The sequence below is a fragment of the Carettochelys insculpta genome, chromosome 17, assembly GCF_033958435.1.
Source record: "Carettochelys insculpta isolate YL-2023 chromosome 17, ASM3395843v1, whole genome shotgun sequence".
Lineage (NCBI taxonomy): Eukaryota > Metazoa > Chordata > Testudines > Carettochelyidae > Carettochelys > Carettochelys insculpta.
Genome location: NC_134153.1, coordinates 12,837,313 through 12,851,778, shown reverse-complemented (window position 1 = coordinate 12,851,778; position 14,466 = coordinate 12,837,313). Strand labels below are relative to the sequence as shown.

Here is a 14,466-nt window from a genome sequence, read left to right as displayed (position 1 = left end):
CACTTTGAAAGACAAGATTCATAACCTTTAAAAACAAAATCATTTTTAACATTTTCACTGTTAACTGTAACTTACTTATTTTTCTTATCTGCCTGTAGAAATGTTAGTCTGTTCTACATACACAAGTTGTTCCACTTCAGTTGTGTTAGTATAGTTTTGCTTTTGTGGATATGATTATACTGTATAAATGTCCTGATTCAGTATAACTTATTCCCTCTCCTATATCATTAAGTAAATATCACACCTCTAACTCACATTGCACCAGTATAAAAACTTTACATAGATCAGGTGTTGGTGATTTGTGTAGTAAAGCTGAAGTCTTTTCCAGATTAACTTCATAGATTGTAACTTTACACCTTTCAACAAACAGCTTTATTAAACTTTGCATGAACTTGAATCAATGTATTAGTCTGGTCCATATGGTGGTTATCTTTACTGAAATATATTTCCGCTTTACAGATTTAAGCTTCACATGCAAGCTTGGGACCTGAATCTCCACTGCTTTGTACCTTTTGTAGTTGCTTGCACCTTTCAAAAGGGATGTAAAATGAAACCAAATCAGTTTAGTCGTGTTGCCTCCACTTTGCATCTGTTTAAATAATTCCACATGAAGCATAGAAGATCAGCCTCTTACATATTTGTTTAAAAACCTTTCATGAGAACCTAACTCACTGTGAAGTGTGTGTTTGTTTGTTTTAAAAAGTAAATGAATGTAATTATGTGCAGATCTTTCATTAACACAGTGCTGGTAGCATCCAACAACAGACTTGAAAATGTGTTTTCAGTGACGTGCATGTGTATGAATGCTGGGCAGGTCAAGTGAAGTTGACTAAAATAATCTCTTAAACAGGAATGGGCAAGTGCTCAGTTTATAATTCTACACCACATATTTCTATCAGTTTTTGCTCACAATAAGGTAACTGTGACTTGAACCTTAGAACTCTGAAACCATGTCCATGAATGTATTTTAGTCTGGACGCTAGACCGTTTCAGGAAAGATGGTGGGACAGAGGAGTGCAAGAGTGAAGCATAGGCTGAATACAGGAAAAAATGGTTTCAAGAAACAGCTATAAAAGACAACTTCTAAGAAAGAAGTTTGTTTAGCTGTGATACTTAAAATGTCCAAAAATATCATCATCTATAAATGAAAGGGTTAAGAGCTTATAAATGGTTTATTTGAAAACAGGTAAAATTAGAATAGGAAATAGCCTAGACAAAATAATAAATTGTTAAATAACTAGTAAAATAAGCATTGCCTGATTAGATAATATGCTTTCTTCTCAGTAGCTTAGTTCTTTTTTCTTCCTTTTTCCCATTCATTCTACTCTTCTCTCAATGATATAAATACAGAAGGTAAATTAAACTCCAAAGAAATCACAGTTGACTGAAGGAAATAATTAATGTCCTTGTTAGAGCCCCCTCCATTAGCAATGGCAAACTCTGTTAAGGGAGGAGAACATAACCATGCAATAAGTAGAAAGGCAGGTGAGTGCAATGCTGATCTCTAATGGAGAGATGAGAGGAAAGAGGCAGCATACAAAATAAGATCGTTGTAATGTCCCTGCAACTTCATGAAGAGGACTGAGAGAGGCTTTTAAACAGTATGTTGGATCTAAGGGTGGAAAAAAACTTGCATTAAAGACAGACCGTTCTGTGCTACTGCTAAACTAGCTCATCACCTTGACATATGGCTAGGCAAGTTAGTGCCACCATCTCTAAGGTGACAGCTTGCCAATAACTTTTACCTTGTGAGGGGACCTTGTCTATGTGAAATCTGCACTGATGTTTTCTAGGAGTTCAGAAAAAGTGTTTAGTAAATACAGTGCTTTGCAAATCCAATGCTATGCCACTTGTAACAGGAATTTAATTGTTGGGGTCTACCAAAAGAAGGACAGGAGAAACATCATATGGATGTTAATCAGGCCACGTAACTCTGTTATATAGATGTCTGGGACTACCTGGCAGATGAAGTGTACAATGCAGGCAAAACAATGTTTATTCAAATTATTACCCACAACTTCCAGATGCCCTACCCCGCCTTCATTTTCCATCCAGGTCCACCCAGCCAGCCGATGGTTTGGACTTTATCATCTGTGCTTCTCATAGGACAATAAAGGTGGGCTATGAGAACGGGGAGGGGTTGGCTGTCTGCCATACCAGTCAGAAGAGTTCTCAGTTCCCCTCCCAGGTTCTGTTCCTTTATCCAGCACCTCATTTTAAGTCTTTTACCAGTCCATTTATCCAGCTGCTTGGATGGCTTCCCTATGGAATTGCCTGCTCCAGACATCCAGCTGCACTTATAAAATAAGTTGTGACAAATAGCTTGCCCCCTTTTCTTCCTACCAGAAAAGGTCCTCCCTGACACCTCACTCCACTGAAGCCAATCTGGTGGGGCGGGAAAAAAATTCCTTCCCAATCCTCCTAAAAAAGGAGCAACTAGCTTACTGCCCACAGCAGTTCCTAACGCAGTCTGATATTTGCCTCCACTGAGGGGTGGAGAGTGGATGCTGTCTGTCTTGCTGCATGGAAGAAAGGGGCTTCTGATGCTCAAGGCTTGTGTGTTTATTGCCTTGAGAGCTGCTGGGGGTGGGGAAGAGGCAGCGCTGCAAACCTGACCACAGCTCACGTTTTGCAGCAGGTCTCTGACTTCTGTCTCCCCCCCTCCGCCCCCACATCCTTAACTCACAGTCACCTTACTTTGGCAAGCCCAGCCAATGTTTGTTCCACTTCAAAAATGGTGCAGTCATTCTCTACAGCAGCAAAGGACAATGAAGATTAGTGAGTGGGCCGCATGAGTGGCCCTCCATCTCAGTGGGCCATGTGAGCAATCTGTGGCCCACACACCCCCTCTGTGTTTCCCTCTCCCCATGTGCCTGATTTGTGGTGTTCAGGCTCTGAAAAGGGAGGGGAAGGACCAGGGACAGAGCATGAGCGAGTGGATCCATGGCACTCTGAAACTGGTGGGAGGGAGGGAGAGGAGTAGGCAGTACAGGAGTGAGAGGCATGTGGCGGAGAGGAGCATTTGAGGGTATGTGCACCGCAGGCATGCAACCCAGAGGCCATGGGTTGCCCACTACTCCTCTAAAGGAAGAGCCCTTTTAACATCCAGCGATTTAGTTGAGGTTAACCTGAAGGTTTAGCAGTTGGCACTAGTTATGTTCTTAAACACCAGAACTGCAAACTCTTGCCAGTGTCCCCTGTGTAAACAGCATGTGGAAGTGGCAGCTTGGGCAGGAGCTCAGTTTCTGAAGCCCAGGAAGGAGGGTGGCTTCAGAAACCAACGGGACCTTGTCTGTTAGAGACAGGGTCCATGTTGCCAACTGTGAGCCATTTCTGCAGTGCTAATAATCTGAACCTTTGAAAGGGATTGTCATATATTGAAAACACTGATGTCAGCATGTGTTTTCTTTTGTGATTCTTAGTAGAGCACATAACGTCACTTGCCAGTGGGGCAGGAAAAATCCCAGGTTGTGGCCCGATTACTGTTCCAAAACCAATCTTCTGTGTCTGTTTTAGTAGGGGGTTAGGAGGGGAATATGTTTTACTTTCAGGATTAGCAAGTGATCAAACTGTATCTAGTAACCAAAAACAGATAGTACAGTAATGGATTACAATTTAAATTAGTTGATTTCCCAGTATTTTCTTTCATCAGAACTAAAATTTCTATGTAAGTGATATACAATACTTTTCCAGGTTCATGACACATCTGTTTGGTCAAGTACTACAAAAGTGCTGCTTATGATATATTCCGCTTCAGATCTACTAATTGATGAAAAACCATCATAAGGAGTAACAGAGAGGGAGCTGTGCTATTTTGTATACTATCAAAACAAAAAGCAGTCAAGTGGCACTTTAAAGATTAGCAAAATAATTTATTAGGTGAGCTTTCATGGGCCAGACCCACTTCTTCAGACCGTAGCTGTACCAGCCCAGACTCAATATTTAAGGCACAGAGAACCAAAAACAGTGATCAAGGAGGACAAATAAAAAAAATAGATCAAAGTGAGCAAATCAGAGAGTGGAGGGCGGGGGAGGTCAAGAATTAGATTAAGCCAAGTATGCAGAGGAGCCCCTGCAGTGACTCAGAAAATTCCCATCACAGTTCAGACCACGTGTTAATGTTCTGAATTTGAATATAAAAGACAGCTCAGCTGTTTCCCTTTGAATAGCGGTGCGAAAATTTTTTTCAGTAACATACATACCCTTAAGTCATTAACAGAATGGTCCACTCCATTAAAATGTTGACTAACTGGTTTGTGGATCTGGAGTGTTTTGATGTCTGTTTTGTGCCCATTAACCCTTTGTCTAAGGGAGTTAGAAGTCTGTCCAATATACAGAGCATCTGGGCATTGTTGGCACATGATGGCATATGTGATGTTAGTTGAGGAGCATGAGAATGTGCCCATGATTTTGTGAATAACCTGGTTAGGTCTAGTGATGCTATCTCCAGAGAAGATAGGTGGACAAAGCTGGCAGCGGGCTTTGTTGCAGGGAAAGGTTCCAGGACTGGTATTCCTGGGGTAGAGACTGTGGCTGTTAGTGAGGACCCTCATAAGGTTGGGAGGTTGTCTGTGGGAGAGAACAGGCCTGTCACCTAGGGCCTTCTGGAGTGTGGCATCCTGTTTAAGGATAGGTTGTAGGTCTTCAATAATTCGTTGCAGTGGTTTGAGTTTGGGGGCTGTAGGTGATGACCAGTGGTGTTCTGTTCTTGGCTTTTTTGGGCCAATCTTGGAGTAGCTGGTCTCTGGGTATTCGTCTGGCCCTGTCGATTTTGTTTTTTTACTTCTTCTGGTGGGTAATTCAGGTTTATGAATATTTGGTAGCGATCTTGTAGTTTTTGGTCTCTGTCAGTTGGATCAGAGCAAATGCGATTGTATCTAAGAGCTTGACTGTAAACAATGGTTCTAGTTGTGTGTGCAGGATGGAAGCTAGAAGGGTGTAGGTAAGTATAGTTGATGGTGGGGTATAGATTGTTAAAGTCTCTGTGGAATTCTTCTAGAGTCGCTATACCATGGGTCCAAATCATAAAGATGTCATCAATGTATCTTAAGTAGAGGAGGGGTAATAGGGGACAAGAGCTGAGGAATCGTTGTTCCAGGTCAGCCATAAATATGTTAGCATATTGTGGGGCCATGCGGGTGCTCATAGCAGTTCCACTAATCTGGAGGTATAAATTGTCCCCAAATCGGAAATAATTGTGGGTGAGAACAAAGTTACAGAGGTCAGACACCACATTGGCTGTGGTGACATCAGGGATGGTATTCCTGTTTGCTTGTAATCCGTCTTTATGTGGAATATTAGTGTACAGAGCCTCTACATCCATTGTGGCAAGGATGGCGTTATCAGGAACTTTTCCGATGTTTTGTAATTTCCTCAGGAAGTTGGTGGTATCTTGGAGATAGCTGAGAGTGTTGGTGGCATAGGGTTTGAGGAGGGAGTCCACGTAACTGGGTAGTCCGGTGGTAAAGGTGCCAATACTCGAAATGATAGGGTGTCCGGGGTCTCCAGGTTTGTGGATTTTGGGAAGTAAATAGAATGATCCAGGCTGGGGCTCAGATGGTGTGTCTGAGTGAATAAGGTCCCGAGTAGCAGCAGGGAGTTCCTTAAGTAGTTGTTGTAATTTCCTTTGGAATTCCAAAGTAGGATCAGCGGAGAGAGGTCTGTAAAATGTGGTGTTGGAGAGTTGTCTGGCTGCCTCCTGTTCATAGTCTGATTTATTCCTGATGACATCATCACCCCCTTTGTCAGCTAGTTGGATTATGGTGTCTGGGTTATTTTTCGGAGCGGTAGCCATGTTAGTCTGGATCTGTAACAGCAATGAAGGGTCCTGTGGCACCTTATAGACTAACAGAAAAGTTTTGAGCGTGAGCTTTTATGAGCATCTGATGAAGTGAGTCTGTGCTCACGAAAGCTCATGCTCAAACTTTTCTGCTAGTCTATAAAGTGCCACAGGACCCTTCGTTGGGTTATTTTTGAGACTGTGGACAGCATAGCGTTCAGCATAGTTGAGATTGTGTCTCATTTGGAATTGTTTGTGTGTAATGTCAGCCTGTGCATGGTTGCGGAAGCATTGTATGTAGAAATCATAAGGAGTGGTACAATATGTCCCTGAAGCAAATTACAGTCTACAAATTGTATTTACCTTTATTATTTCCATGTGTCTTTGCTGTATAATAGTAAAATCACTGTAGTCTATTACATATATTGATTACACTGGTAGTTGTGGTGGTAAGAGTGAGGGATGTATTATATTCAAGAGAAAACATTGACATCCATTTGTTATCTCCACTAATGGCCTTAACAATGGTTCAGATTAGAATTTTGTCTTTGTTTTAAGTTAGAGACTAGCATGTTTCTTGGGGCTTCACTAAAGAACTTATTTTTGAGGGGAAGGAATACTATTCTAATGACAGAACTTTTCTGCTCCTTGTGGCCCTGTGCACCTCTAACTCCCCTCTCAGCTTCTTGAGGGAGGGAGAGGTGAGAGCTTTGGAAAACAGGTGGTGTCTTTTTAAGAGGAGCAAAATGAAAGTTGGTTAGGGGACTTTACCAGTCTTCTTTAGTTGCATGTGCTTATATCCACTGATGTAGTTTACGAGATCTTCCTGCTTAATTGAATTGTGGACTTCATAAGTAAAATGTCTGGCTTTGTTTATGTTTATGGCTATATTATCTGTGCACATAAGTATGCCAAATAAATGTGTGTGTAGTTTAAAGCTGGACACAGGGAAGTAATTATAACTAACTGGTCTTAAAATAGAGCTTCCAGACAGCCTTACCAAAATGGAAAAAAACCAGTTCACGAGACAGGGGCAAACAGTAAGAGTTTGAGTTTGAGCTGTTCATTTGCTACATGAGAAATGAATAATAGACAGTTTACACATTAGAGAACCTGAGCTCAGCAGACTGTAGTATTAGTTTATAGAGCCACTTCATTGTCAGGAGACCTTTTAATATAGTAAAGGTTTTACTATTAAAAGGCCTATCAGAAGAAGATATATTATTTCTTATAATTTGTGCTTGAAATTAAAAAATATAGCTTCGGCATATTATATATTTCTTGTAAGTAAACTTTTCTGGTTCTATGTTTTGTTTTTTTTTTTTAGTGTTTCTCCAGTAATAAGAATGCCCTATTTTAACTGTCTTTTCTGCCACTTCGTTGCTGAAATTTTATAGCTAGCTCTGGATTCATTAATAAATGTATTGGTTTCCAAGTGTGCTGTCCATCACTTCTGAATTCCTCTTCAGAAACTTGTGTACACATTAACTGAGTTGATTTTGTTTTAACATGGAATATATCAATGGAACATCACCAACCTTAAACCTAACCAGTTACAAATAAAAACTAAACAGAATCCTCCTTCTCTTTTGTGTGTTTCTAAAATCACACTTCCCCAGTTCTTAAAAAGTAACTCTCTGGCACTCTGCAAAAGACTCAAGAGAAATGTGAGAAACTGACTATAAAAAGAAAAGAGAGAAGCTGACTGTTTAAAATGTGCAGTCAAATATATAGAAGAACCAAAATGAAAAGCTGCAGAATTTTCCGCATTTATCTCTTTTAACATCCTTACACTTAAAATTCATAAAACAAAAGGTATAACTGATAAAACTCTAGGGCTTAACTGGTTAACAATGTTAACTTATGGCCTGCCACCTGTCCCATCACCGCCACAGCTATGCCAGTGATTCCTGGCTGTGACCATGAGTTCTCACCGCTGGTCCCACCATGGCTGTGGGGTCCCACTCCTCAGCCCACTAGCCCCTTCGCAGCTAGGTTTCCCACAGCTTGGCCTCTCTGTGGCTAGAACTGCTTCAGCCCAGTGCAGCTGGCCACTGTCGGAGTTTACCAGAAAGGGATAGTTAACTAATAAGTTTACCAGTAAGAGAAAATATCGCTTCTCAGTTATATGGTCTGAGGTTAATAATTAAAAATTTCTCTTGACTCTTCTACACAACATTTGAACACTGTGGTAGCATGTGCATTTGTCACTTGTCACCTGAAGTGCACATATTTCTTCCCCTTACATATCAGAGGATATGGCGTTTTTCATGTTGACAGCACTAGTGGCCATTGTTTGTAACTGAACCAACTTTATTGTACTTAAATCTTCAAGATGTTTTCAACAGGGATGAGAGTTATCTAAGGGAAGAAATGTACCCTGGTGCAGAGGGCCACCACCACTCAGGCACTCAAAAGGCTTAAATGAGATGTAAGTGGCACATAGCCCTTGTAAGTGCCACCTGCATGGGGATGGATTTCACCCAACAGGAGAAATGTTTTGCTGCTTCTGGCTTGAGAGTTGACTTGTGCCATCAAACTTTCACTGCAGATAAAATTTCCTTTGGGGGACCAATAGCTTCTAAAGCATGAATGGCCTGTCCATCCCTGACCTCCCTGCATGGCAGCTTGAGTTCTAGCTGTTACAAGTCTTGTTCTGTCCTTGATCTCTCCCCACAGCATTTGCAAGGGACCATTCTAAAGAATCATAACTCCTCCCTGGGCAAGAAATGTTCTCTTAGCTTAGCTCAGGGCTGTTTTGTTTGTGTGGCTTCTTATCTGGCTATCTCATCTCAGTAAAAATGTAGGAGCAACAATAGCTTCACCAACTAGGGCAAGAAGATTTTTTTTCTTACCAGTGATAGAATCCACTTATTTAGACCTGAATTGCTGTACATAAGTGTTTTTTGGGTTGGAAAGGCTGTTTAATGGGACTGTCTATCTAGATGCTATGGATTGTTGTGGTTTTTTTTTGTTTTTGTCCTGTATCATTGATTGTGTGTGACATAGCTGCTCTGTATTGCACAGAAGTGAGGAAGAAATTGCATCAGTTTGATATCAACAAACCCATGCTACAGAAAGGTATGGAGGTAGACTAGAATAAGGAAACGTGCCCACAATTTTAATCTGTGAAGCACTCTTCGGACCTGTCAGTATGAGCAACTCGTAATGTATAGGGATAGGATTGTCAGCACACCCCGAGGAAATTTCAGTAGGAAATTTGGCACCTTGTTTCCTTAGGCTCCTTCTTGAAAACTGCTTAGCCACCCGGTGTGTTTACACCAGGAGTCTCGGGTGGACTTGTACTTGGTACAGTTCAGTGACCTAGCCAGAGCAGCCCACTTGAGTGGGTCATGACTTTGAGTGGGTGGACAATAAGGTGTGGAGGTGGGGATTGAGTGCTTAAGACAGGCGTTGCCCAACTGTTATACTTGATTTCAGGATTCTCCGTCCACAATTGCTAGAATGCTGTTTTTACCCTTAGTTGGAATGGGGTTACTTGTTCGCCAGAGTGTTTTCCATAGTAGTAAAAAATCTGAAAGTGACAAAGAATTTTGAGTGTGAGGTCTATATAAGGAATTGCTCATGTCATGTTGAATAAACAAGAGATGGGTGTGAATTCCATTTAGGATTATGTTCCATGCACTTCTAGATTATGTGGGTGTTTGACTCTAGAATAAAAATATCTAATTGATTAATCACTAGAAACTGTGGAAGTTGTGAAAGTCCCTGGAAAGAAGGAGGGATAGTCTTGATGGTTAGGATGCCAGCTTGAATTTTGAGAAACCTGCTTTCAAATCCTTGCTCTGCCAAAGATTTCCTGTGTGATCTTGGGGAAGTCACTTAATGTGCCTATTTCTCAGTGCCCTATCTGGTACTTCCCTATCTCACCAGGGAGTTGTGAGGTATTCAGATACTATGGTAAGTGACTACTGGTGCGATTCCCAGCTTGAGTAGACCTATACTCGCAATAGTTCTCGTCCACCTAGCATACTAAAACTAGCAGTGTAGCCGATGTTCTCTGACAGGGTATATCTACTCTGCAGTAAAACACCCTGTGCTGGCTGACTTGGGTTACAAGGTGGTAGAGTCCCAGAGCTGCGGCTCTCACCGGAGTCCAAACCTCTACACCACAAACAGTCCATCAGCTCAAGCCCTGAGATCCCACATCAGCTGGAACTGGCTGGCAGTGGAAGCCTAACTGCCTAATTGCAGTGTGGGCACAGGGTATGGGCAGGTTTGTGCTTGGGTTGGCTAGCCCATGGCTGTCTGCTTGCTGCTGCTTGTGTTATTGCAGCTATGCTACTATTTTTAGCATGCTAGCTTAATGAGAGCTAGCACAAATATATCTGAAAACTAGTCATAGCCTTACCTCCAAGTACAACTTCCCTGAGAATTTGTAGAAGAATAGAGTAGGATCATTAATTACACAAACGCACTAATCACTAAACAACTCAGCAACTGTCTGGTCAGTTCAGATTTCTTCCCTGCTTACACAACTAGTGTTGGGTTTAAGAAGAGGGTGGGTAGCTTCACTTTCAGCAGCAGGTAGATCATGTTTCTTTGAACTAAAGCTCGCTGCTGTAATGATTATTGTATCGTCTTTCATGCCTACCTGACGGGTTCTTGGAAACTTGTTAAAGCTTCCTGATAAATAAATGGCTTAAAAAAGAAGCTCCATTAAACTGGGAACTGGGCTATTGTAATGAAGAGAAAATAGTTTCACTCTACTGCAGGTTGAATCTTTCTAGTCCAGCAATATCTGTAATGTGGCATTATTTTAGTTAGCTGGATGACTGTTTTATCATGGGTGTCGCCGAGTTTCCTGTGTCCCCATAAAGTTTGTTTCCAGCCATCAGTCCTGTTTCTCAGTGTTCTATGCTGTTGTTTAGCTGTAATTTACCCAAGTGTCTTCTAAGAGCCCAGTAATCATTGCTGCTAGACAATATGACCTCCCATGGTCTGGCAAATTCTCTCGTCTGGCACTGTTCAGGTCCTAAGGGTGACAGATTGGAGAGGTTCAACCTGTACAGTGTTTTGATAAACCCTGACCAGAAATACAGGGACTCTGTTAGTAGGGTAGATTCTAAATGTTGTATTTTTACATGTTACTTTGAGGGAATTGTCTCTCAATTCTAAGTTCTCTTTAAAAACCGTACCATTCTGTTGCCGAGGAAGTTGCAGAAGATATAATCTAGAGCCTATGTAAAAGCAATTGTTTTGTAGTTAACTTATTTCTGTACAGATAGCAGATTAACATTACGTCCTATTTTCTTTTCTGTTTGTTGTTAGGATGTATGTTTCTTATAGCATGGTAAAAATTTCACCACTATTATTTGGATAACAGAAAATGCACTGCATTCTGTAGCATGTTGATCAGAGCCCAACAAAGCAGTCTGTTCTTTGGTGTGTTGTAGAATTTCCTAACAAGACAATGTTAATGTGGTATGTTCTTGCTAATATGTGAATGGTGAATTAATCAAGATTAATTTAAAATATGAACAAATCTTGTCCTTTACTCAGATATGATTTTCCCCACATATCCCATACACATGGATGTGCTAAATATCTGAGGCAACTGCAGACCCAAGTGGAACAGTTGAAATTTTTTCCTAGATTCACTTTTTTTGCCTCATTTTGGACTGTTACGGGTATAATATTGGTCTGTAAAAGAAAAACAAAAATAAGCATTATTGATGATGACAATGATGATGAAGCCAAAGATATGAGTACCGCCTTCTGAGCAGAGTTTATATAAAGCTCTGACTACATTCTTGGGTTATAGTTCCAGTCTGTAGTATAGCCCATTATTTCCACATGTACATGAAGAGACCATTGCTTGACTTGCAATTTAGTTTTGCTTTTTGAAGCTTTTATAATTTTTGTAATGGAACGTAATGTGCACATTCAATAGCTAATTTTTGAATAATTCTCTTTAATGTAGCCCAGGTAAAAAGGGCTTGATCCTGCAAGGTGCTGAGTGCTGTGGCCCCAATACCGTACAGGTTTAAACCTGAGTATTCCTATTATAGTTAATGGAATTATTCAGGGGCTTAAAGTTAAATGTGTGCTGAGGGCCTTTGCTGGATATCTGCCAAAGTTGTCAGTATCTTTCCCACCTTATGCACTTATTTCCTATAAAATTATTTGGAATTCTGTGTATTGGGCTGGCACTTTATTGGCTAGATTTTCATAACAGCTCATTTACTTGCCTATTTTGCATATTTATTTGCCTCATTTGTGCATTCTGGAAACATGACTTGTATGTGCAATAACAGTGCTAATACATATACTAATCGGGTGTAAAAATGCACCTGCACAGTTTTTAAACTATAACCCTACCTGCCAAGGGTTTACAAGAATGAATTTGTACTGTTGAGTGATCATTCCCCATAAACAGATTGGTTTGTTTTTTTGTTTTCATTGGAACAACAACAAAGCCTTATCTATAATTTTAGTGAACATTAGCTTTTTAATGATATCCAGCCTGTTAATCATGTCCATGTCCACTAAAGTAAATCACAACTAGACAGAAGCTTATTTTTAAGATGCTGACAGCTACGTATGCGGCATAGCACGTTAATAATAGTGGCTATGAATCTAGGCCAACAAACAGTAACAAAACAATAACTGGTACTAGTTTCCAGTTACCCCACTGATACACTGTGGTTGTCAGCATTTGTGTAAATAGGGCTTAGGCTAGAGCCCTGTAAGGGTCTACTCTAATCCTTGTCCCACTATTATATCACTGGGTCCTGAGGGACCAGCAGGATCCCAGCCTCGCTGCATGACTTTATAGTAGTCTTGCACAGGGCTCTAATTCAGGCACTTTTGCATTTATAAAATATTTGTAAGAGTTGTACTTCATGTTTCTTGCTTTCTGAACTTATGTACCCTTGGCATTTATTACAAAATCCTACCTCGATGCAGAATTGTGCTCCAAAATCAAGTTTCTAGGCACATGGTGGTACAGCAAAGAGGTGATTCCTGCTTGCATGTGCAGAGCTGCTTTAGACTATCTAAGTAGTAGTAAATGATCTATTTCAAAGTTAACACTCCACTGAGATGAATGGAACTGCATAGTTTAATTGGCATTTAATTGTTTTGCTGCTGATCATTTTAATTCTAGATAATGTACTTATACCATACCTCTAAAATGGTCTCCCGGTCCTTTCAAGGTGGCAGAAATTCGCATCCCTTCTGCAACTGCTTCTCTCTGATGACTAAAATATAACTGTACTACAGAAGTAAATACAGTAGACCCCCAAGTTATGTGCAGGTTGTGTTCCTGGGCAACCAGGCGTAACTCAAATTTTGTGCAAGTCAGGAGGAGCCGGGAAACAGGTGGCAGCCTACCTCCCGGCTCCCCCCTGTTTGTGGGAGCCAGAAAACTGACCAGCATTGTTGCGATGGTCAGTTGCCTGGCTCCTAGAGTGGTGGGGAGCCAGAACCAGCCCTGGTTCCCAGCTCTCTGTCTCATGCTGGAGCCAGGAAATTAACCAGTGCAGTGACACTGCTCAGTTTCCAGGCTCCTGAATTTGGAGAGGAGCTGGGAGCCAGGCTACCACCTCCTTCCTAGCTCCCTTTCACTTGCTGGAGCCAGGAAACTGCCCTCCACTCACAATTGAGACCCACGTTAATATTAGCAAGGAATGCATTAGTCAAAATTCGGTATGTCGGAGTGTTCTGTACTAAATTCTGCAGCATATGCAAATTTAAAGAAAGGCTAGTGAGAAATAAAGTGACTTTTAAGATCGAGTTAAGTAGCAGGATGATATAATAAACATTTTTGTTAGTTTTCTTGTTTGATAGAAACTTAATGTTTCAGAGTTTCTCTTGAGCTGCTGCAGAATATCCAGTAGAATGCAGGGGACTTTTAGAAACTTACCAGGGAGTCCACAGGATGTAGCATCGTGGTTATATCTTCCTTTGGGGGAATACCCAACTTCTCTTCAGTCTGAAGTCTATAATTGGAATTGAGTGTATAATGCACAATAATATTATTTGAATTTCTTTGTTCACAGAATTCAAACACATGGTGACAAGTATCAGGGGGTAGCCGTGTTAGTCTGTATCTGCAAAAACTATTAGTCCTGTGGTACCTTATACACGAACAGATTTATTGGTGCATAAGCTTTTGTGGGCAAAGACCCACTTTGTCAGATGTAAGGCAGATGGTGATCTCTCTCTGCTTTTTAAAAAATATTCTCTGTGAACTGATAGCTTGCAGCTTTCTGCAAACAACTGAGCTGGTTTGGTTAGCTGGTGATTATTTAGATCATCACATGAATACATTTTGTAAGGATTTACTTGTCCAGTTATTCTCATGTGTGAATTTCCATGAATACATGTGCTTGTGACTTATTTATTTTCCACAAACATTCATGTCAGCAGATCTCAATCACCTAAGTATTTGTAGAAAGCCAACACAAAGGGTATGTCCTGATGTGCGAAAAGAGCAGTTGTTCTAAACATGTTAGTTCAGTGGAGCTAGCTTAATACTTCCTTTGGACGTCAGCTGACACTGTAGCTGTCGGAGACTATGTGAGCTGGCAGTGTTGTCTTTTAACCCAGGGTGAGCAAACTTTTGCATGGGCCCCCACTTTTCAACCCTTCAGTTAGGAACCCCCACCCCACCAACCTCTCTAATAGAATCCAAACCAATGGGAATTGCAGCATGTGTAAGA

The 14,466-nt window shown here is 41.0% G+C and overlaps 1 protein-coding gene across 5 annotated transcripts in view; it reads left to right on the top strand.

Moving 5' to 3' along the window:
- The window catches only part of GNAS (GNAS complex locus), a 292,287-nt gene that overhangs the window by 137,104 nt on the left and 140,717 nt on the right, over positions 1–14,466 (top strand). The window lies entirely within an intron of this gene.